Source organism: Rutidosis leptorrhynchoides, chromosome 2 (genome assembly GCF_046630445.1).
Source record: "Rutidosis leptorrhynchoides isolate AG116_Rl617_1_P2 chromosome 2, CSIRO_AGI_Rlap_v1, whole genome shotgun sequence".
NCBI classification, from domain to species: domain Eukaryota; kingdom Viridiplantae; phylum Streptophyta; class Magnoliopsida; order Asterales; family Asteraceae; genus Rutidosis; species Rutidosis leptorrhynchoides.
In genome coordinates, this window is record NC_092334.1 from 97,844,400 (window position 1) to 97,867,166 (window position 22,767).

Genomic DNA, 22,767 nt, shown 5'->3' on the forward strand with positions numbered 1-22,767 from the left:
CGTGGTCAGAAGTCAGTCACAAAGGCCAGAGAAATTCCTTGGAATCAACAACCTAAAATGAGAGGCCAAGCTCTCTATTTATAGGTTTGGAATTCTTAGTGAATTCCTCTTTGCGTTCGCGGTTCGCTATCCGTCAGAACTTTGCGGATATCTTCCGCAATCCTGAAGGTTCACGAATCTTCACCTTGCACTATCATGCGTTCGCGCTACCTTAGTGGTCTATTTATTTCTCTGAAGATTGAGTTTTTAACACGAACGGTTTAGAGTTTAGAGTTTAGGGTTTAGCGTTTGGTGTTTTGGGTTTATTCCATAAACCCAAAACACCAAACCCTAAACCCTAAACTCTAAACCGTTCGTGTTAAAAACTCAATCTAAATCCTAAATCTAAACCCTAAATCTAAACCCTAAACCCTAAATTTCTAAACCCTAATATCTAAACCCTATAAACCCTAATATCTAAACCCTAATATCTAAAACCTCAACATACGCTCGAAAAACACGATAATTGTTATATATTACTTCTTCGAGCGTTTTCCCGCCAAAATAAAAACATTTATCACAAAGTGTCTTTATTAAATGTTAATATTTTCATCCAATCTATAATGTTCGTGAACAAAGTTTTTTCAAAAAATGAAAAAAAAAAAAATATTTTGCTTCCCCCGCTTCCCCCCAATTGGTTACTTCCCTCTTGAACCTGCCCCTATATATATATATATATATATATATATATATATATATATATATATATATATATATATATATATATATATATATATATATATATATATATATATATATATATATATATATATATATATATATATATATATATATATATATATATATATATATATGTGTGTGTGTGTGTGTGTGTGTGTGTGTGTGTGTGTGTGTGTGTGTGTGTGTGTGTGTGTGTGAAAAGATGATGTCATTTTAGGTGATGTGGCACTCTCACTGTCTCACATGCAATATAAGATCATTTGCTTATGTCATAAATCTAATTAAATTAAAATAAAAATATTATACACAATAATTAAATTTAAATATTAAATTAAAATTATTAAATAATTAACTAAAGTTAATTGTAATAATTATTATTTTAAATTTTAAATAATACATTATTATGCGGGGTAAATGCTTTAGCGGTTTAGCAAACCACCCATTTTTATCGAGACTTACAAAATTACAGATTACGCTTTCAATACGATTGGTATCTTCCATGACCAAAATCACGCGTATCTTATTTTCCACCCATTTCCCAACATTAATTTTGTTAAATTAATTTATCAGTCTCTTCTTCTTCTTCACTGCTCTTCTAAAACAAGTCTCTTCTTCATTTCTTCCCATATTGTTCTCCTATGATGGATAAAAGTCAATTGATGTTTTCTTTAGTTGATCAGGTTCTCCTACCTTAGTGTAATTTAGGTTTTGAATTTGACATTTTATTTATCATATGTTTTCATTAATTTAGTATTTTGTAGATCATGAATTCGGGTTTAAATGAGATATCTAAGAGATGAATAAAAGTCAATTGATGCAAGGTTTTTGTGTATGGTCACTATGAGAAAATGTTGAGGATTGAAAGGGTTCGAAAGATACTTTTTAATTTTCAAAAGCAGATGCCGAGGAAGGAGGTGGTGGTTGTGGGCATAATTTTCACTCAAGCTGATGCACATCAGGTGTTCGATCAAATGCCTACAGGTTTTCTTATATTCATAACTATTATATCTTTCAAAGCTACTGTTTTTGATATTCATCTATTTGAACCTGTCACCAAATCTATATAAAACCACAGTATAGTCAATAGAAAGTCAATGGTAGTAAGATTTTCGAATCATGATATTCTGAATGTAATTGTAGAATACACTCAGAAAGGTTATTAGTATTCGTTTTATGGCAGTTGTTCCTTTTATAAATTTTTCTACTATTTACATGTTTACATGGTTTGGTGCAGTACATGATTGATGTTATGCGAGGGGTATATGAAATAGTATTATTTTTACAAGGAAATACTATTAAATACGATACATTTTTACACAAGTTATTTATTTATTTATAGAGTGGATATACCTAAACCTTGCTATAACACTTATAGGCAGTGTACCTAATCGTACAGTAGTGTAGTTTTTAGTAAGTCCGGTTCGTTCCACAGGGATCTTAGCCAAGTTTAACGCTATATAAAAAAAACTATATTTGTAAAAATATAAATATATATATATATATAAGTAGTATTATTATTATAAAAGGGGGATTTTACCGTTTAATGTCCGGTTTGTCGATTTTAAAACTTTAGTCGCAGTTAAAACCTGATGTAAAATATTAAAAATAAATATAACTTAATTTTAAAGCGTAAAGTAAATGACGATAATGAAATTGCGATAAATAAAAGTGCGATTAAATATGAAATTGTGATAATTAAAAAGTACGATAAATAAAATGACAATAAATTAAAGTGCGATAATTAAAAGTGCAATTAAATATGAAATATATAAATTATGCTTATTTAAACTTCCGTAATCATGATGTTTGACGTGTTGATTTTAGTTTATTACCATTGGGCTAATTGTCCTTTGTCCTGGATTATTCAATATGTCCGTCTGGTTTTTGTCCATAACAGTCCATCAGTCATAAATATAAATTGCGAGTGTCCTCGTCAAATTATCCTTATATCCGAAGTCAAATATTCTAACTAATTGGGGATTTAAACTGTAACAAGGTCTTAATACTTTGTTTAATAATTACACCAGGATATCGACTGCGTGTAACCCAAGGTTTTAATACTTTGTTAACAATTACGCCAAGTGTCCTTGTACATAATTCACCCCTGTTTTAATAAGTCCATTAACTATTAATTCATTCCTGTGTCCGGTTAAATGAACGATTATTAGTACTTATAAATATCCCGCCCATCGTGTCCGATCGAGTGTATATGGTTATTTATAGGTACGTCCAATTGTAAATATTTATATTAAATTAACAAACTATCATTTAATTAAACAAATATAAAGCCCATTAATAGCCCATAGTCTAATTTCCACAAGTGTCGTTCTTTTATCCAAACCCCAATTATGGTACAAAACCCAATTACCCCGTCTTAATATTTTAGCCCAACATCATGATTACTTCGGCTTAAATAAGCATAATAATAACTTAGCTACGAGACATTAATTTAAAAAGGTTGAACATAACTTACAAAGATTAATAATAGCGTAGCGTTACACGGACAGAATTTCGACTTACACCCTTACAATATTCGCTAACATACCCTTATTAGTAGAATTTAAAATTAAAATTAAAATTAAAATTATAATATAAATATATATATATATATATATATATATATATATATATATATATATATATATATATATATATATATATATATATATATATATATATATATATATATCGTTGAATGAATGAAGAAGAAAAAGATGTGTTTAAGTTCGCTCAAAAATGCGAAATTTATAGGCATGTGGCCACAAAAAGTGGCCCATGCGATCGCATGGATATTAAGCCTACAAGTCATGCGATCGCATGGAGGTAGGATCCAGCTCACATTGCTTTGTTTGCTTTCTTGCCGACGGTTTTTTAATAATAATATAATATATAAATAATTTATAGAATTATTTAAATATTATATTATATTCATGTGTATAGTTGATTTGTAATTTTTAGTCCGTTGCGTCGAGCGTTGAGAGTTGGCTCTGGTCCCGGTTCCGGATTTTAGAACGTCCTTGCGTACAATTTAATATCTTGTATTTTGCATTTTGCGGCTTGTACTCTTGTAATTTTGAGATGTTTCTAATCAATAATTGGAACCACTTTGATTGTAATTTGTACTTTTGAGCTTTTTGGTCATTTGCGTCTTCAATTCGTCGAATCTGTATTTTATCTTCACCTTTTATTATTTAAACGAATATCACTTGTAAATAGAACAATTGCAACTAAAAGCTTGTCTTCCTTGAGGGATAATGCTATGAAATATATGTTCGTTTTTAGCATTATCAAATATTCCCACACTTGAGCGTTGCTTGTCCTCAAGCAATATAGTCTAGAAATAAAAATACTAGAGTCACTTCTTTATTCTTCACACTTTGTACATCAGTGATTTCTATACGGCGGTATGAACAATGGTAGTAGCGATGTGGTTTACAGTCCCACATTACTATAAAAATTTAGATCCTTATGGAAATTGGATCTTTATGAAAACATTTGATCTTTTGAAAATTAAATCTAGCTTTCACCCTAGATAAGTTTTTCGGAATAACCCTTCACCGGTGTTTGTAAATTGTTTTTGTGGGTTTGGTGGGTTTCAGATTTGAAAATTTTAGCTTAAAACTTGTGGTTTTGTGTCACCCACTTGCTAACCTTGTATTGGGAAAGCAACACGTCCAGTATACTTGCTCCGTATATTACCTTTCGATAAACGACCGTCCGGTTGTAAAGGAAAGCGTTGAACAAGCAACTGTTAAGGCAATGTCCCGTGACATGCTTTTAATTATGGTCTATAACGTGTCGTATGCAATTACTATCCTTTGTAGGAGCAATAGTAAAGCTCACCCTTATGGTTTTTCGGTCTGGCACAAGGTCCTGTCTTTGACCATGCTATGCAACCACCGTTCTTACGGTTGACACCCGATTTGGTTCAGGTGACCTAATGAATTCCAGGTGAATTCCTAGGATTTTACGTTCAATGGTAATGAACGCATTGAAAATGGGTTTTCAGAAAACAAATCTGTTTGTAATTTTAATCAAAATATTTTCTCGTTCAAGCTCGAGTTTAGATATCATTGAATTCCATGAGTTTGTAATTCTCAATCTTTAAGGTCAATCTCTAGGATTGAGTAATATCAGTCTTAAAAGCTGATTTTTGATCTTTAAAGGAGATTATCCTTTCTGGGGTCTGATTCATTAGTCTTATAAAGCTAATTTGCACGGCGTCCTCCCCATTTTACGAGACAGATCCTCTCATGGTTAGGATAAGTCTGACCACTTGGCGACCCTGTTTGATGCTGAGGTCCGTGGATTTCTAACTGATTTTCGAGAAAACTTTTCAAGGTTTTTCGTAGACTCTACAACTGGTCTGGACGACAACTTCCTGACCTAAATCAAGAAGCGCGTGTCTTTTTCGAAAGACTTTACTTTCTTTTAATGATGGAATTGATTCATCGGGTAGATCCATCTTTCTTTCAAATATATTATAAGAAATTGGGTAAAACTGATAAAATTGTCCAAAACAAAAGTATCTTCAGTTATTTGTACAAAAATATGTGACATATGTTTTAAATAACTTGGTGAATTTTTCCCACACTTGACTTTTATTTTCTTTGCCTTTTTATTGTCCTCTATTCCATTTTAAATGAATTCTAACATTTTGGGTTGTTTCTCAATTTATGTCCTTTCCGAGGTAACAATAATTTCGGTGTTAACACCTAGTTTTATCGTTCATAAATATGTATAAACATGATTTTGAGTTCATTTAATTGAAAATTTTAAAAAAAATTTACTAGAATTGGGTAGTCAGTATATAAGACTAAGGATGTTCTTTATTATCAGAGAGCACTAGATTCTAATACAACTACTGCGTTACTAGTATTTTTAAATGGTAACCAAGTGTATATGTAAAAAAAAATTAAAATTCCGAAAGAATTTAACCCCTTCCCACACTTAAGATCTTGCAATGCCCTCATTTGCAAGAAATCAGTAACAGATTAAATTATTGAGGGTGATTAGCGTAGAAAAATGATTAAATTTTACCAAAGTTTTCAAACATATTGGCGTTTGTTTGTTGAATGATAAATGGTGCACATCATTTGTTCATTCCGTCTTGTTGTTACATCACATTTGTTTTTCGTTTTGTCGTCAAAATTAGTAGCTGAAATGACCCGTTCATATACATTATAAACGATTCACAATAGTTGATTACATCGCGAGGTATTTGACCTCTATATGATACGTTTTACAAACATTGCATTCGTTTTCAAAAGACAAACTTTCTTTACATCAAAAATTGACGGCATGCATACCATTTCATATTACATCCAACTATAATTGACTTAATATTAATCTTGATGAACTCAATGACTCGAATGCAACGTCTTTCAAAGTATGTCATGAATGACTCCAGGTAATATCCTTAAAATGAGCTAATGCACAGCGGAAGATTTCTTTAATACCTGAGAATAAACATGCTTTAAAGTGTCAACCAAAAGGTTGGTGAGTTCATTAGTTTATCATAATCAATCATTTCCGTAATAGTAATAGACCACAAGATTTCAGTTTCCATAAATATCCATACACTCGCAAGTGTTTAAAAGTATTCTATAAGTTGTAGGCACCCGGTAACAAGCCTTAACGTTCATGTTTTACCCTCTGAAGTACACCAGATCAGGTGTTTTTAAAATAACCTCGAAGTACTAAAGCATCCCATAGTCAGGATGGGGTTTGTCAGGCCCAATAGATCTATCTTTAGGATTCGCGCCTACCGTACATAGACAAGTAGTTTAATGTTACCAAGCTAAGGGTATATTTCTGGTTTAAACCCACATAGAATTAGTTTTAGTACTTGTGCATTCTTCGTAAAACATTTATAAAACAGCGCATGTATTCTCAGCCCAAAAATATATATTGCAAAAGCATTAAAAAGGGAGAAAATGAAACTCACAATACTGTATTTCGTAGCAATTATGTATATGACGGCACTGAACAAGTGCAGGGTTTGTCTCGGATTCACGAACGTATCAATATTGTGATTCAATATTGCAGTAAAGTACGTAGACGCAACGAAAATGATAAACGTTAGGTTGACCTCACGAGCAATACCCTCGATTAATACCCATAACCTCCATAGCTATAACCCATAATTTCCTTAGCTCTATCCCGTTTGAAAACTTATTTTGAAATCGTCTGAGTATAACTCTGTCGTTGTATTTTATGTATACTAATAATATCTTGAAATAATAGAAAGAAAATATGTATATGTAATTCGATTGAGAGAGTTTAGAGAAATATATTTTCAAGTTTCTATGAAAAAATAAAGCCTATTGAATTCTATTTATAATAGATTTTTGAATTATTAAAGTGAATTATTAAAGTATGAATTATTAAAGTGAATTATTAAAGTGAATTATTAAAGTATGAAATATTAAAGTGAATTATTAAAGTATGAATTATTAAAGTGAATTATTAAAGTATGAATTATTAAAGTGGATTATTAAAGTATGAATTATTAAAGTGAATTATTAAATTATGAATTATTAAAGTTAAAGTAAAGTAAAAGTAAAGGAAAGGTAAAGTTAAAGTATAGTAAAAGTATAAAAACTATGTATGTATAATACGCGTATAAATATATATAATATTAATTTAAATTGTTATATATATTTAATAAAATAAAATATAAATATCGTTATCTTTATCATACTGGTTAAGTAATGAGTTGTCAAAAGTGATTCTAGATATTTATAAAAGTTATATACGTTTTAATAATAAAGTTCTTTTTAAATTGAAAACGTCTTTGTACGTTTGAAAATAGATTAATAGAATATTATGGAAACCAATTCTCCACTAACTTTTGTCTAACTTTCGTAAATGACACTTTATGTTTTTATTTATAAATAGCTTTACAAATTATTCTGAATATCGTTAAGAGGAATAGATTTTCTCAAATCATAGTGGACCTCTCAATAGAGACTTGTAATCATAATTCAATGTTTCTGATAATTCAATCATTTAATATATATTTTTTAATTTCGTCAAAAATCATATTGAAACAAATACGTTCGGGTAAAGTATTATACGTTTAATACTTTATTAATATTCTCAAGTTATAATATATATATATACATATACATATCTATTTATATATAACGGTTCGTGAATCGTCAGAATTTGGTCGAGGTTATAATGAATGTATGAACACAGTTTAAAATTCTTGAGATTTAACTTAACAAACTTTGCTTATCGTGTCGGAATAATATAAAGATTAAAGTTTAAATTTGGTCGAAAATTTTCGGGTCGTCACAGTACCTACCCGTTAAAGAAATTTCGTCCCGAAATTTGATCGAGGTCGTCATGGCTAACAATAAGAATGTTATTATGATGAATATAAGTTAATTCATAGGGTTTTATCATGATTGAGAAATATGGATAAAATAATTTGATTACTCGAAACGTATGAGTGAAGCTATCGTAAAAGAGTGAAATGAAAAAATAGGGATTCGTCTTATATTTTGACATCATTACGGTTGATCTACGGATTAAAGAAAATCTTTATAATCTATATAGGATTTGATTCTTCGGTGATTAAGGAAATTATGATCCTCTTCGATTTAATGCGATGATTCATCTCGATTTTTCTGTCGGATATTTCACTATAAATCCACCTCTTTCATTTCCTTTTAATTCACACCTTCTATTCTTTCTCCCTCAATTCTTACTTTAAAATTATTTGTCAATACGCTTCATCCAGTGCTGATTCTTGATATACTCCTCACTTTCATATATGTCGCTCTTCTTTTTCATCTGCCTCTGGAAGAATCTATTTACTTCTACTATACTCTTGGTTTTATAGTATTTTTAGTTCTCCCATGTCTTTATATTGCTATATGCATTGATATATACGGTTTGTGATTTCTGGGTTGTTGTTGGGTTTTATATCTTCCCTTATATTTCAAAGTCCTTGCTTCTTCTATAATCATTGTCATCCACAGTTAATGCTCTCTTCTATTTGCTATGATTTATACTCCCATTTCTAGTTCGGAGCTTTGTCCTTTCGTTTCTTCTTCTTGCGATTAAGCACCGCTTGTAATGGTCCAGAATTCGCAGATATAAATTTCGGAATGAACATTGTTAATATTCTAGGAAGGAAATTTTAATGGCACGATCTTGACTTGTCAAATTACCAGAATACCTCGGAAAAGGCCGAATCATCAAGAAATATTTTCTTGATATTTAGAGATCAAAGAGAATACAAGAGTCGTGTAACATAGCACATGATGACGTTTTGATCTGTGAATTATCATGTTCTATTTAGAAACTCAGCATGAATTACTGTAATATAATCACGTTGATCAAGTGTCATTATATTATACTAGTTCATGCTTCAGTTCCCAACACTACTTCAAAAATATTCCTTTTTTAAATTCGAAAGTTACAGAATTTAGAAACTAAAATAGTTTCTTTTATGATGTAATACAGACAGCACGAAGAGGTAAATGATTTCAGATAAGAATAATTATGGAAATATCTTCAGAAATATGGAGGATATTTATAATGAAAGATACGATGATATCTTAGAATGTCTAATATCAGAGGATGATGAAGGATATTGTCCGCAGGGGTTTAGAGTCAGGAGCAAGGTATTCGTTAATGACTTCAGCAAGTACTGAATCATTTGGATTCTTTGAAGGCAGGTTCAGCCTTTGTGATTTGTCCACAGCCTCCTTCATACTTTGCTCAATCCGTTTTCCAGTTCCAAAGCTTCTCTTTTTCTGAGCTTTGCCAATATACTATCCTTTATCATCCAACTTTTTACTGTTAAGGTCATTTACAGTTTTTGCTGCTTCATCAGCATTTTTCAAAATTTCGAGAACTGGTTCGCAGTTTAGGGTGTTTTTCAGAAACTTCACATTCAAAGTATATAAATCCAGAAGATAGACACATATAATTGTTGGCGTAGACATGCTGCAAGACTTCAAAATACTGATTGCTAATTTCTGATGATTCGTATGGCAATTCTTGTTACAAGATGCAGATGAGTAAATGATGGGGTTTTGATAAATATAAAGATTTTTCGAAAATTCAAAGATCAATGAAGTTGTTAATAAGTTTACTGCTAATGTGGCGAGATATGAAAGGTTCCCCGGTAATAATGATGAAGGGGTAATCATTATAATAAGGCTTATTCGAATGAACAATTGAAGTTGGTTTGCTGGAGCTGTGACAAAACTGTCTATTTTGAAACGGAATTAAAAAGTTATTTTAGCTAGTAAATGCCAAAGGGTCTAACACGGATACGTGTCGAACTATGACTTGGGTTTTGAGAGTTTTTCAGGTGTATAACTGTGGGTAACATGTGGTTGGATCATCATCTCAATTGTTCCTTAGTTGAAGTGTCTTCAGGAATTTCGAAGGGTTTGAGCACATATTGTAATCGTTAATACATATGATGTTCTAACACAGTTTTGAAGTCAAAGTATAGCTTTGAAAGATATAGGAATCTAAGAGTGATGATACTGGTTATATTTCGAATTGAATTATGCGATTTCAAAATCAAAATATGTAATTGAATTTGAATGAGTATGATTGTTTTGATTTATATGAAAGAATGGATATTGTTGTGAAAGTAGGGAGTATAGTTGATGATTTGCTGAATCAGATTCGAAGAATGTAATGTATTAATTGTGAATTTATATATCTCTCGGGTATTACCTACCCGTTAAAAAAAATATCACAATTAATATTTTGTACAAAAGAATTTTATTACAGTCTTTATGGAAATATATGTGTATATTTCTTCAGATGTAATATAGATTTAATGAGTTAATATTAAATTAAACTCACTTGATTTATGGTTAAGGCTAGGATAGATAATTTCTAAACTTTAGAAATTACATAATCGTCGTAGAATGTTTTCCCAATGAAGTTATGAATCAATACTTCATCGTTGTGGTATTCCTTAGTATCTACAAGGCGTATGACATCGATGCTCATGGGACAGATTGTGAAGTTGAGGTTTGCGATGCGGTTGTTGTTGGTGGTAGTAATGGTACTGTTGATGTTGTTGATGGTGGTACTGGTTATGTTGCTGGTGCTGCTGCTGGTGTTTGTAACCTTTGCACCATATTCTCCAAAGCCACTACCCGAGCGCGAAGCTCGTTGACTTCTTCTATTACACCGGGGTGATTGTCGGTTCGGACGAGCGGATAAATAAGATCTAGAATTTGGTGTAGTATATAATCATGACGAGATACTCTGGAAATGAGAGAGAAAATGGTGTTTCGAACAGGTTCGCCGGTAAGTGCTTCAGGTTCTTCGCCAAGAGGGCAACGTGGTGGATCCAAAGGATCACCTTCTTCTTATCTCCAATGATTAAGGAGGCTACGAACCCATCCCCAATTCATCCAGAATAGATGATGACTAATTGGTTGATCCATTCCGGTCACACTGCTTTCAGAACTTGAGTGGGATTCCATTTTGAAATCCGAGGAACTTGAACTGATGACGAATTCCATTTCGTACGATTTGATAAAGGATTTTTCGATATGAAATGATTTTCCGGCTATCGGGTGGTATTCTAATTATATAGAGCAAAAGGTTTCGTAGATTACGGAGGAATTTACGGAATATGTCAGGCAAAGTTTACGGTAATAGATACGATAAGATATGATTTAGCAGATACGCTAAGATATGAATTTTGTCTATACACTATTCATGCAATCAATGCAGCAAGACGTGTCTAGACTAAGAATGATAAGCAGGTAATTTTCTAAGGATGGTAAGTAGATGATTTCCGACTAAAAATGATAAACAAAACTTTTGACATGCAGACACGGTCGAAGTCCAGACTCACTAATGTATCTTATAAACTATCAGTTAGACACACTAATGCAAGAACTGGTTCGCTAAGACCACCGCTCTGATACCAACTGAAATGACCCGTTCATATACATTATAAACGATTCACAATAGTTGATTACATCGTGAGGTATTTGACCTCTATATGATACGTTTTACAAACATTGCATTCGCTTTCAAAAGACAAACTTTCTTTACATCAAAAATTGACGGCATGCATATCATTTCATATTACATCCAACTATAATTGACTTAATATTAATCTTGATGAACTCAATGACTCGAATGCAACGTCTTTCAAAGTATGTCATGAATGACTCCAGGTAATATCCTTAAAATGAGCTAATGCACAGCGGAAGATTTCTTTAATACCTGAGAATAAACATGCTTTAAAGTGTCAACCAAAAGGTTGGTGAGTTCATTAGTTTTTCATAATCAATCATTTCCGTAATAGTAATAGACCACAAGATTTCAGTTTCCATAAATATCCATACACTCGCAAGTGTTTAAAAGTATTCTATAAGTTGTAGGCACCCGGTAATAAGCCTTAACGTTCGTGTTTTACCCTCTGAAGTACACCAGATCAGGTGTGTTTAAAATAACCTCGAAGTACTAAAGCATCCCATAGTCAGGATGGGGTTTGTCAGGCCCAATAGATCTATCTTTAGGATTCGCGCCTACCGTACATAGACAAGTAGTTTAATGTTACCAAGCTAAGGGTATATTTCTGGTTTAAACCCACATAGAATTAGTTTTAGTACTTGTGCCTACTTCGTAAAACATTTATAAAACAGCGCATGTATTCTCAGCCCAAAAATATATATTGCAAAAGCATTAAAAAGGGAGAAAATGAAACTCACAATACTGTATTTCGTAGCAATTATGTATATGACGGCACTGAACAAGTGCAGGGTTTGTCTCGGATTCACGAACGTATCAATATTGTGATTCAATATTGCAGGAAAGTACGTAGACGCAACGAAAATGATAAACGTTAGGTTGACCTCACGAGCAATACCCTCGATTAATACCCATAACCTCCATAGCTATAACCCATAATTTCCTTAGCTCTATCCCGTTTGAAAACTTATTTTGAAATCGTCTGAGTATAACTCTGTCGTTGTATTTTATGTATACTAATAATATCTTGAAATAATACAAAGAAAATATGTATATGTAATTCGATTGAGAGAGTTTAGAGAAATATATTTTCAAGTTTCTATGAAAAAATGAAGCCTATTGAATTCTATTTATAATAGATTTTTGAATTATTAAAGTGAATTATTAAAGTATGAATTATTAAAGTGAATTATTAAAGTGAATTATTAAAGTATGAAATATTAAAGTGAATTATTAAAGTATGAATTATTAAAGTGAATTATTAAAGTGAATTATTAAAGTATGAATTATTAAAGTGGATTATTAAAGTATGAATTATTAAAGTGAATTATTAAATTATAAATTATTAAAGTTAAAGTAAAGTAAAAGTAAAGGAAAGGTAAAGTTAAAGTATAGTAAAAGTATAAAAACTATGTATGTATAATACGCGTATAAATATATATAATATTAATTTAAATCGTTATATATATTTAATAAAATAAAATATAAATATCGTTATCTTTATCATACTGGTTAAGTAATGAGTTGTCAAAAGTGATTCTAGATATTTATAAAAGTTATATATGTTTTAATAATAAAGTTCTTTTTAAATTGAAAACGTCTTTGTACGTTTGAAAATAGATTAATAGAATATTATGGAAACCAATTCTCCACTAACTTTTGTCTAACTTTCGTAAATGACACTTTATGTTTTTATTTATAAATAGCTTTACAAATTATTCTGAATATCGTTAAGAGGAATAGATTTTCTCAAATCATAGTGGACCTCTCAATAGAGACTTGTAATCATAATTCAATGTTTCTGATAATTCAATCATTTAATATATATTTTTTAATTTCATCAAAAATCATATTGAAACAAATACGTTCGGGTAAAGTATTATACGTTTAATACTTTATTAATATTCTCAAGTTATAATATATATACATATACATATCTATTTATATATAACGGTTCGTGAATCGTCAGAATTTGGTCGAGGTTATAATGAATGTATGAACACAGTTTAAAATTCTTGAGATTTAACTTAACAAACTTTGCTTATCGTGTCGGAATAATATAAAGATTAAAGTTTAAATTTGGTCGAAAATTTTCGGGTCGTCACAGTAGCTTTTGCTGAACTTAATGCCAGTCTTTAAAAATGCCCTGTTTTACCCTGTTGTGTACAATTGACAATATACATACATACAAATAATAACATGCATCGTAATTTGAAATGGGACTTAAAATCCCACTTTCAAATCAAATATGAAATATTAGTACAACATAATAAAAATATTAAACATTACAATAAAAGTATCAAAATATAATGTGTTTAAACATAAATAAATAGAAATAATAAAAAGATAAAAATCATAGAAATCACCAACAGGAACTATATCAATCTGGATAGGGGTTCCAGTTCATGTCGTCGTTCGGGTTCCATGGTTGGTGATAGGTGTACTAGTAGGCCTGGTTAGGGTCGTAGAGAGTATATGGTGGTCTCATCTCGGGCTGGTGTGGAGGATAGTAAGCGGGTCGGGTCGGTACGTAGTGATCCTGAGGTGACAGCCAGCTCATGATCTGACGCTGATGATAGTCCCATCTATCATGCTGTCGTTGCCTGGAATGCTCGTAATCATTCCGGGCTTGCCACTGCTCCATCCGACTAAATCTCTCCTCGTTTGTTATTTCCACCTCATCTACACGCTGGTAGACGTCAGTCATAGCCTCCTTAATGACATCCCTAATGTCATCCGCTTCCTCCATTTCCTCATCTGAACCTCTCTCTACCTGAGGATGACTACCTTCATAGGGTACTGCCTGGTTGCGTCTGCTCTTTAATACCTTAGCACCCTGATAGACCTTCAATCCTAAAGGCTCAACCTGTTTCCTACATACCAAAAGTGGACCCCCTTGATCCCTATCTACACACAAATACTCTCCAATGAGAGTAACAAAAATACCTCCTCCTATTATTCCCCCTTCCTGTATTCCTTCTACCATTTTAGACAAATAAAAACCAACACAGTAAGGGATATTAACAAAGCTTCTTGGGTCTCGAATACACTTTAGGTAAAATAAATCATGTAAGGTCATTTTCTCCTTGTTGTGACCTCTCTGTGTAATCGAGTTAGCCAAAAATCTATGAATTATACGAAGCTCGGCTTTGTTAATATGTAAGTAGGAGTGTTTTCCTCCAGCGTAAAAACATTATAATCTGACATACGCCTCCAGACGGCGTTCGCGTCAAAATTCCTATCTACCCTTTCACCACGATAAATCAAATTCATACAATCGGGTAGTAGTAATTCACCAGGAGTGTAAATCTGTAATGCCCTGGCCATGTCCAGCATAGACATCCTGTACATCCTACGGCCAAGTATAAATCTAAGAAAACTTCTATCATCTAATCTATCTACATCTGCATTTAACGTTATAGTACTCATAAGCTCAACACACCATTCCTTATATACAGGCCTACAAATGGTGAATGGATGTTCCCAATCGGGAAAAGAAGAACTGCCATACCTTTGGATCAGATGCTCCCTAACTGAGTTAACTAGTTGGACCCTTTCTAAAGGCTCCCAATTGATTACCCTCGGCACTTCTACATTTTTCGGTATCAGTTTGAATTTGTTACTTTGATATGTCGGGTAATCTCTCCAGCTTCTATCAAATCTCAGATTAGGATGCAACGTGTGTTCAGGAATTGTTGGGTATTCTATTGGTGGATGCATTGAAAATAATATGAAGGCATCAACAAATTGTAGCGGATCATAATAAGGTACGTGTTGATCAGGTTGATGTTGTTGTTCCTGTTGTGGTTCTTGTTCGGGTTCTGGCTCGTATTGCAATTCTGGCTCAGGTTCCGGTTGTGGTTGTCTAGATGATGATGATGCACCTCCAGTTTCAGTATATTTCTGCAAAACACATTAAACACAAAATTTGTGCATCCAAATATGCATTAGTGTTAGCAAAATAACAACTTAAAACAATCACAATGACATGTTTAATCTATACTAAACTTATGCTCATTTTCATATTTTTATCAAAATCTACATTTTTTCAAATAAGCATATATGAAAATATATACAAAGTTCATAAGCATTTAACTCAAATAACATGTCAAAATAGTCATTACTAACAATTAAACAAGTCTCAAATGGCAATTTTATCAAATTAATCAAGTTCATGAATTTTAGATTTAAAAAGTCCACTTTAATTCTCAAAAATTATGTTTAGGATCAAAGTTTGGATCATTTAGCTACCTAAACATGTTACACTCCTTAATTTAGCAATAATTCATGACAAAAATCGGCCATAACCTGTTTATATCAAAAAGCCCCAAATTGTTCAAGAACACAAACCCAAGATTTCTAAAAATTTTGAAGTTTTTGGCTTCAAATCATGTTAAATAGCATCAATCTAGGTTATACATGCATAATATACTAACAATTTAACACTAATTACACTAGAAATTAACAAAATTAAATTAGGTAAAATATTGTTAAATATCACAAAAACTAGAAAATTTGAGAGTTTAGGGGTGTAATTTTTACCTTTTTGTTGAAAAATCCGAACCTAGGCATGATTGTAATGGATTGTAGGATGAAATTTGGTGAAATTTGGGTGAAAAATGGTGATTTTTTGGTGATAATATGTGTATATGCTCGTGTATGTGTGTGTGTAAAATGTGGAGCAGCAGCAGCAGGTCGATGAGCTTTATGCTCCTGACCAGTTTTTGGGGGCCATGCGATCGCATGGCTTTGCTGTGCAATTCCCAAGCGATCGCATGGGGGGTCTGTATTTTTTTTTTATATATAAAAACCTTATACTAATAAAACATATAATTAATTAAAAATTAAAATTTTGTTTTTTTAGGATGAGGGCGTTTCGGATCGTTGTCCTAGTCCGTCCCTCGACAAAAATTTTAAAATTTGTCATTTTTTTTTTAAACGCAGTTTTAAAAGCAAAGATTTTTGGGTTTTTTAAATGTTTTTGGCATACTTTAATTCAATAAGATTAAAAATAATGATAATAAAAGTTCTCGTCCCTCCCTTGGGTAGAGCAATTTCGATTCAACGACCTAGTTTTTAACTCAAGACGAATTTTAAAAATCATATTTTTAACTTAGTGAAATAAAGTAAATTTTTGTTTTTAAATTTACACCAAACTTAAATTTAAAATGCATAAAATTAAAAATTCATATTATTAATATTTTAAAATTCACACCAAACTTATAATATATTTTTGTTTTTATACATACAAACTTATATTAAAAATATTAATTTTTCAAATATTTACAACTTAAATATATTTATTTTAAAAAAAATTTACAATTAATAATTTAATATTAATTTTAAAAATAAAGTAAAAATAAAATTAAAAATCTTTTTGGTCTTTTATCCCACTTTAATCAATTAAATATTATCAAAAATATACGCCCCTCTTTTCGATAAAGTAATTTCGGCTCCATAACCTAGTTTTACTCCTGACGAATTTTTGAAATATTTTGAGTTGATTGATTAAAGATATTTATACCTTAAGAATAAACAGTAAATTTCGCAGTGATGTAATAAATTTTTTGTATGATATCAATAATTTCGGTCGCAAAACCTAATTTTATTGAATACCAATTTAATACTTTATTGCGAACGATTTAGCGTTTATTATCAAAAGGTTAAAAGCAATAAAATAAAAATAAAAACTGTACATACTTACTTATGAGATAGAATTCTCAGAGACCTGCTTTAGCTGACTCATAGGAGAGTCGTGTGATTTGGTTCTCCATAGCTACGTAAGCATAACCTCGAATCTTTAATATCTTTTCTTCTAAACATATAAACGGTCCTTCTCTGCATAGAGTAACAAATTCGGTATTTGAATATGTTTGATTATTTGAACATTTACCTTCGTGTAACCATTTTCTGCATTTATAACATCTTTCAAGGTGTCGTGCTCTTCTTTTCGTTGCGGATTTTGATTTTTCTTTACCAAAATGTATCTTATGATGATCTTTCCTAAGTTCTTTCCTTACTTCGTCACATCTGCTTCTTATTACTGACATCAGGTCACTCGGAAGTGTGTAATTATTACGTTTAGTAATCAAAGCATGTATCATTAGACCATGGTTCAGATCAAAGGAATTCTTCATCTCGTAAAACCTAAAAAAAATAAAAATTCAGAATGGGGAGAGAAGACTAGTTCTTTAGGGTCTGCTAGGGAAAGACCATTCAGATTCCATTCTCAAAAACTATACGAAAACAGAATATCTAACTCTAACAGAAATACATATTACCCTAAAAAGATTCGAACCTTCTCACACTTAGTTAGATGTGGTGTCGAAATTGTGATTAACTTCATTTTCAACTTCCATTGGATTATCTATGTAATGTTTAACTCTGTGACCATTAACCTTAAATTCAATCCCATTTGAATTTATTAATTCTACTATTCCGTATGGGAAAACTCTTTTGACTATAAATGATCCAAACCATCTTGATTTCAATTTTCCAGGAAATAACTTGAATCGTGAATTGAAAAGAAGAATTTTGTCTCCTTCTTTAAATTCTTTTGAACTTCTGATTCTTTTATCATGTCATTTCTTCGTTCTTTCTTTATAGATCAACGAATTTTCATATGCTTCATGTCTTAATTCTTCTAATTCGTTTAGTTGACTTAACCGTAGACGTCCAGCTTCATGTAAATCAAGATTACATGTCTTCAAAGCCCAAAATGCTTTGTGTTCAATTTCTACTGAAAGATGACATGCTTTTCCATAAACGAGTCTAAAAGGTGTGGTTCCAATTGGAGTTTTGTAGGCTGTTCTAAAAGCCCAGAGTTCATCCTCCAATTCCATGGACCATTCCTTCGGATTTGATCCTACGGTTTTCTCTAGAATACGTTTTAAAGCTCGGTTGGTATTTTCAACTTGTCCACTTGTTTGTGGATGATAAGCAGCGGAGATTTTATGAGTTACTCGATATCTTTTGAGAACTTTCTCAAGTTGATTGTTACAGAAATGAGTACCCCGATCACTTACTAAAGCTTTCGGTGTTCCGAACATAGCAAAAAGATGTTTTAAAAAGTTGACTACAACTCGTGCATCGTTAGTCGGGAGAGCTTGTGCTTCCGCCCATTTAGATACACAATCAATGGCAACGAGAATGTAGAGATTATTATGAGATTTTGTAAATGGACCCATAAAGTCAATACCCCAAATGTCAAATACTTCACATACTTGAATGACATTTTGTGGCATTTCATCACGTTGATTTATTTTTCCGGCCCTTTGACAAGCATCACAGGATTTGCAAAGAAGGTGTGCGTCTTTAAAAATTGTAGGCCAATAGAATCCAGCATCGTAAACTTTTCTTGCTGTAAGTTGAGGCCCATAATGCCCTCCTGTTGGTCCTGTGTGACAATGGTTTAAGATTTTACTAGCTTCATCTCCGAATATGCACCGGCGTATTATTCCATCGGGACAACTTTTAAACAAATGTGGATCTTCCCAGAAATAGTATTTTATATCACTAAAGAATTTCTTTTGTTTTTGGTACGACAATCCTTTTTCAAGGAATCCACATACTAAGTAGTTTGCATAGTCTGCAAACCATGGAATTTCACTATAATCTATCTTCAATAGATATTTATCAGGAAAGTTGTCTTGTATGGCTGATTCATTTAGAACTTCTAATTCAGGATTTTCAAGACGAGAAAGATGATCAGCGGCGAGATTTTCTGCTCCCTTTTTATCTCGAATCTCAATATCAAACTCTTGTAAGAGTAAGATCCAACGGATTAATCTTGGTTTAGCATCTTGTTTCGAAAATAGGTATCTAAGAGCAGAATGATCGGTATAGACCACCGTTTTAGCTAGAACGAGATATGAACGAAATTTGTCAAAAGCAAAGACAATAGCAAGGAGTTCTTTTTCAGTAGTTGTGTAATTTGTTTGTGCTCCTTGTAACGTCTTACTAGCATAATAAATAGGTTGAAATCGTTTTTCAATCCTTTGTCCTAAAACGGCTCCCATTGCAAAATCACTTGCATCGCACATAAGTTCAAACGGTAGATTCCAATTTGGAGTTATCATGATTGGCGCATTAGTGAGTTTTTCTTTAAGAATATTAAAAGATTTGATACATTCATCTGAAAAGATGAATGGAGCATCCTTTTCTAGGAGTTTATTCATAGGAGTGGCAATTTTAGAAAAATCTTTTATGAAACGTCGGTAAAAACCGGCATGCCCTAGAAAACTCCTAACTCCTCTAACATTGGTGGGATGTGAAAGTTTAGCAATTACATCTACTTTAGCTCTATCCACTTCAATTCCTTCCTTTGAAATTTTATGACCAAGAACGATGCCTTCTTTAACCATGAAATGGCATTTCTCCCAATTAAGAACTAGATTTGATTGTTCGCATCTAATAAGCATTCGTTCAAGATTAACTAGACATGATTCAAATGTATCACCGAAGACTGAAAAGTCATACATGAAAACTTCCATGCATTCTTCTATCATGTCATGAAAAATCGCCATCATGCACCTTTGAAAGGTTGCAGGGGCGTTGCAAAGTCCAAATGGCATGCGTTTGTAAGCAAAAGTACCATAAGGGCACGTGAACGTACTTTTCTCTTGATCCTCGGGTGCTATTGGAATTTGAAAATATCCGGAGAAACCATCAAGAAAACAATAGTAACTATTTTCGGCTAATCTTTCCAACATTTGATCAATGAAAGGTAAGGGAAAGTGATCTTTTCTGGTGGCGTCATTTAATTTTCTATAATCAATACAAACACGCCATCCTGTTACAGTCCTAGTAGGAATAAGCTCATTTTTCTCATTTGTGGTGACAGTCATGCCACCCTTCTTAGGCACGCATTGAACTGGGCTTACCCATGGACTATCAGAGATTGGATAAATTAAACCTGCATCTAGCAGTTTAATAATTTCTTTCTTAACAACATCTTGCATATTAGGATTTAGTCTTCGTTGGCGTTGCACATACATTTTATGACCTTCTTCCATAAGGATTTTATGTGTGCAATACGAAGGACTTATGCCTTTAATATCATGAATCTTCCATGCAATAGCTGGTTTATGAGCTTTTAGCACAGAAATGAGTTGAGATTTTTCATTTTTAGTAAGAGAAGACGATATTATTACAGGTAATTCAGATTCACCATGTAAATAAGCGTATTCCAAATGGTTTGGAAGTGGCTTTAACTCTAATGTCGGTGGTTCTTCTATCGATGATTTGTATCGATATCTGTCTTCTTCTTTTAGCATTTGAATTTCTTCTGTTGTTGGTTCATATCCATTAGCCATAAGTGTGGTTAACATTTTAGTTTCATCAATTGGTTCAGTTCCTTCTCCTAAAGAACATTCTCCTGTTCCTTGTAATTCTGAAAAGTCTTCTAACAATTCTGCATGTGAATCTATAGTTTGAATATAATAACATGTATCATCTGCAGATTGCGGTTGTTGCATGGCTCTATCAACAGAAAAGGTAACACTCTCGTCCTCTATACTCAGGGTCAGTTTCTTACCAAACACGTCTATTATTGCTTTAGCCGTGTTTAAGAATGGTCTTCCTAATATGAGAGGAACTCGAGAATCTTCTTCCATATCCAGAATAACAAAATCTACTGGAAATACTAAAGTACCAACTTTAACTAGCATGTTCTCCATTATCCCTCTAGGATATTTTACTGATCGATCGGCTAGTTGTATGCTTATTCGTGTTGGTTTCAATTCTCCAAGGTCTAGTTTACCGTATAGTGAATACGGCATTAGATTTATACTACCACCTAAGTCTGACAATGCTTCTATTGAACTAAGACTACCCAGAAAACATGGAATTGTGAAACTTCCTGGATCAGAGAGTTTTTCTGGTATCTTATTCAACAGCACTGCAGAACAATTAGCATTCATTGTAACAGCCGAGAGTTCTTCCATTTTCTTTCTATTTGTGATTAGATCTTTCAAAAATTTAGCATATCTAGGCATTCCTGAAATCACATCAATGAAAGAAAGATTGACATTTATTTGTTTAAACATATCCAAGAATTTGGATTGCTCGACTTCAAGTCTCTCTTTTCTCATTTTACTCGGGTAAGGAAGTGGTGGTTGGTATGGTTTAACATAAGGTTTAGCCTTAACTGTGTTATCTTCATTAACTTTTCCAACTACCGGTTCTTTTTCCTTATCTTGCTCAAGTTGTGGTTCTTGTGGAGTAGGAATAGCTTCATCAGAAATTACAGGTATTTCAGGTGGTTTAAGTGTAATACCACTTCTCGTGGTAATGGCTTTAGCTGTTTCATTCCGGGGGTTAGCATTTGCATCACTAGGTAGAATTCTCGGTTTTCTTTCACCTATTAACCTTGCTAGGTTACTTACTTCTTGTTCCAAATTTTGAATAGAAGCTTGTTGATTTCTAAATGCTTGAGCATTTTGTTCATTGGTTTGTTTCTGAGATGTGAAAAACTGCGTTTGAGATTCAACTAGCTTCGACATCATATCTTCAAAATTTGGCTTTTTTATCATCGGTTTGTGGTGGTTTGTTTTGAAAAATAGGTCTTTGCTGATTGTAAGTATTATTGGGTACTTGTTGGTTGCTAAGACCTTGTTGGTTATTGTATGGAACATTTCGGTTATAATTCTGGTTTTGATTGTAGATTGGTCTTGTCGGTTGATAATTATTTTGATAATTATTTCCAGGCCTTTGGTTTAGATATGAAACATTCTCTCTTTGTTCCATTGTTTGTTCAATACTGAGACAATCTTTTGTCAAATGTGGCCTCCACACTGCTCACAACTAATTCTTATTGAGGGAATATCTTTAGTCATTTTTTGCATTCGTCTCTCAAAAGCATCTATCTTTGCAGAAATGGAATCTAAGTCATGGCTAGAATCGGCTCTAGCTGCTTTAGAAGATCTAACGATATCTTTATCTTGGTGCCACTCATGTGAGTGGGAAGCAGTGTTATCAATAATTTTATAAGCGTCAGTTGCGGTTTTCTTCATAATGGAACCACCAGCTGCTATATCTATGTCTTTTCTTGTAGTTATGTCGCATGCTTGG

The 22,767-nt window shown here is 32.3% G+C and overlaps 1 long non-coding RNA gene across 1 annotated transcript in view; it reads left to right on the forward strand.

The window, feature by feature from the left end:
• The first annotated feature begins 1,267 nt into the window (after positions 1–1,267).
• Positions 1,268–22,767, forward strand: part of LOC139891206 (uncharacterized) — a 34,234-nt gene continuing 12,734 nt past the window's right edge. The window contains exons 1-2 of the long non-coding RNA XR_011773568.1: positions 1,268–1,400; positions 1,482–1,701. This is a non-coding gene — a long non-coding RNA (uncharacterized lncRNA). The remainder of the gene's footprint in view (positions 1,401–1,481; positions 1,702–22,767) is intronic.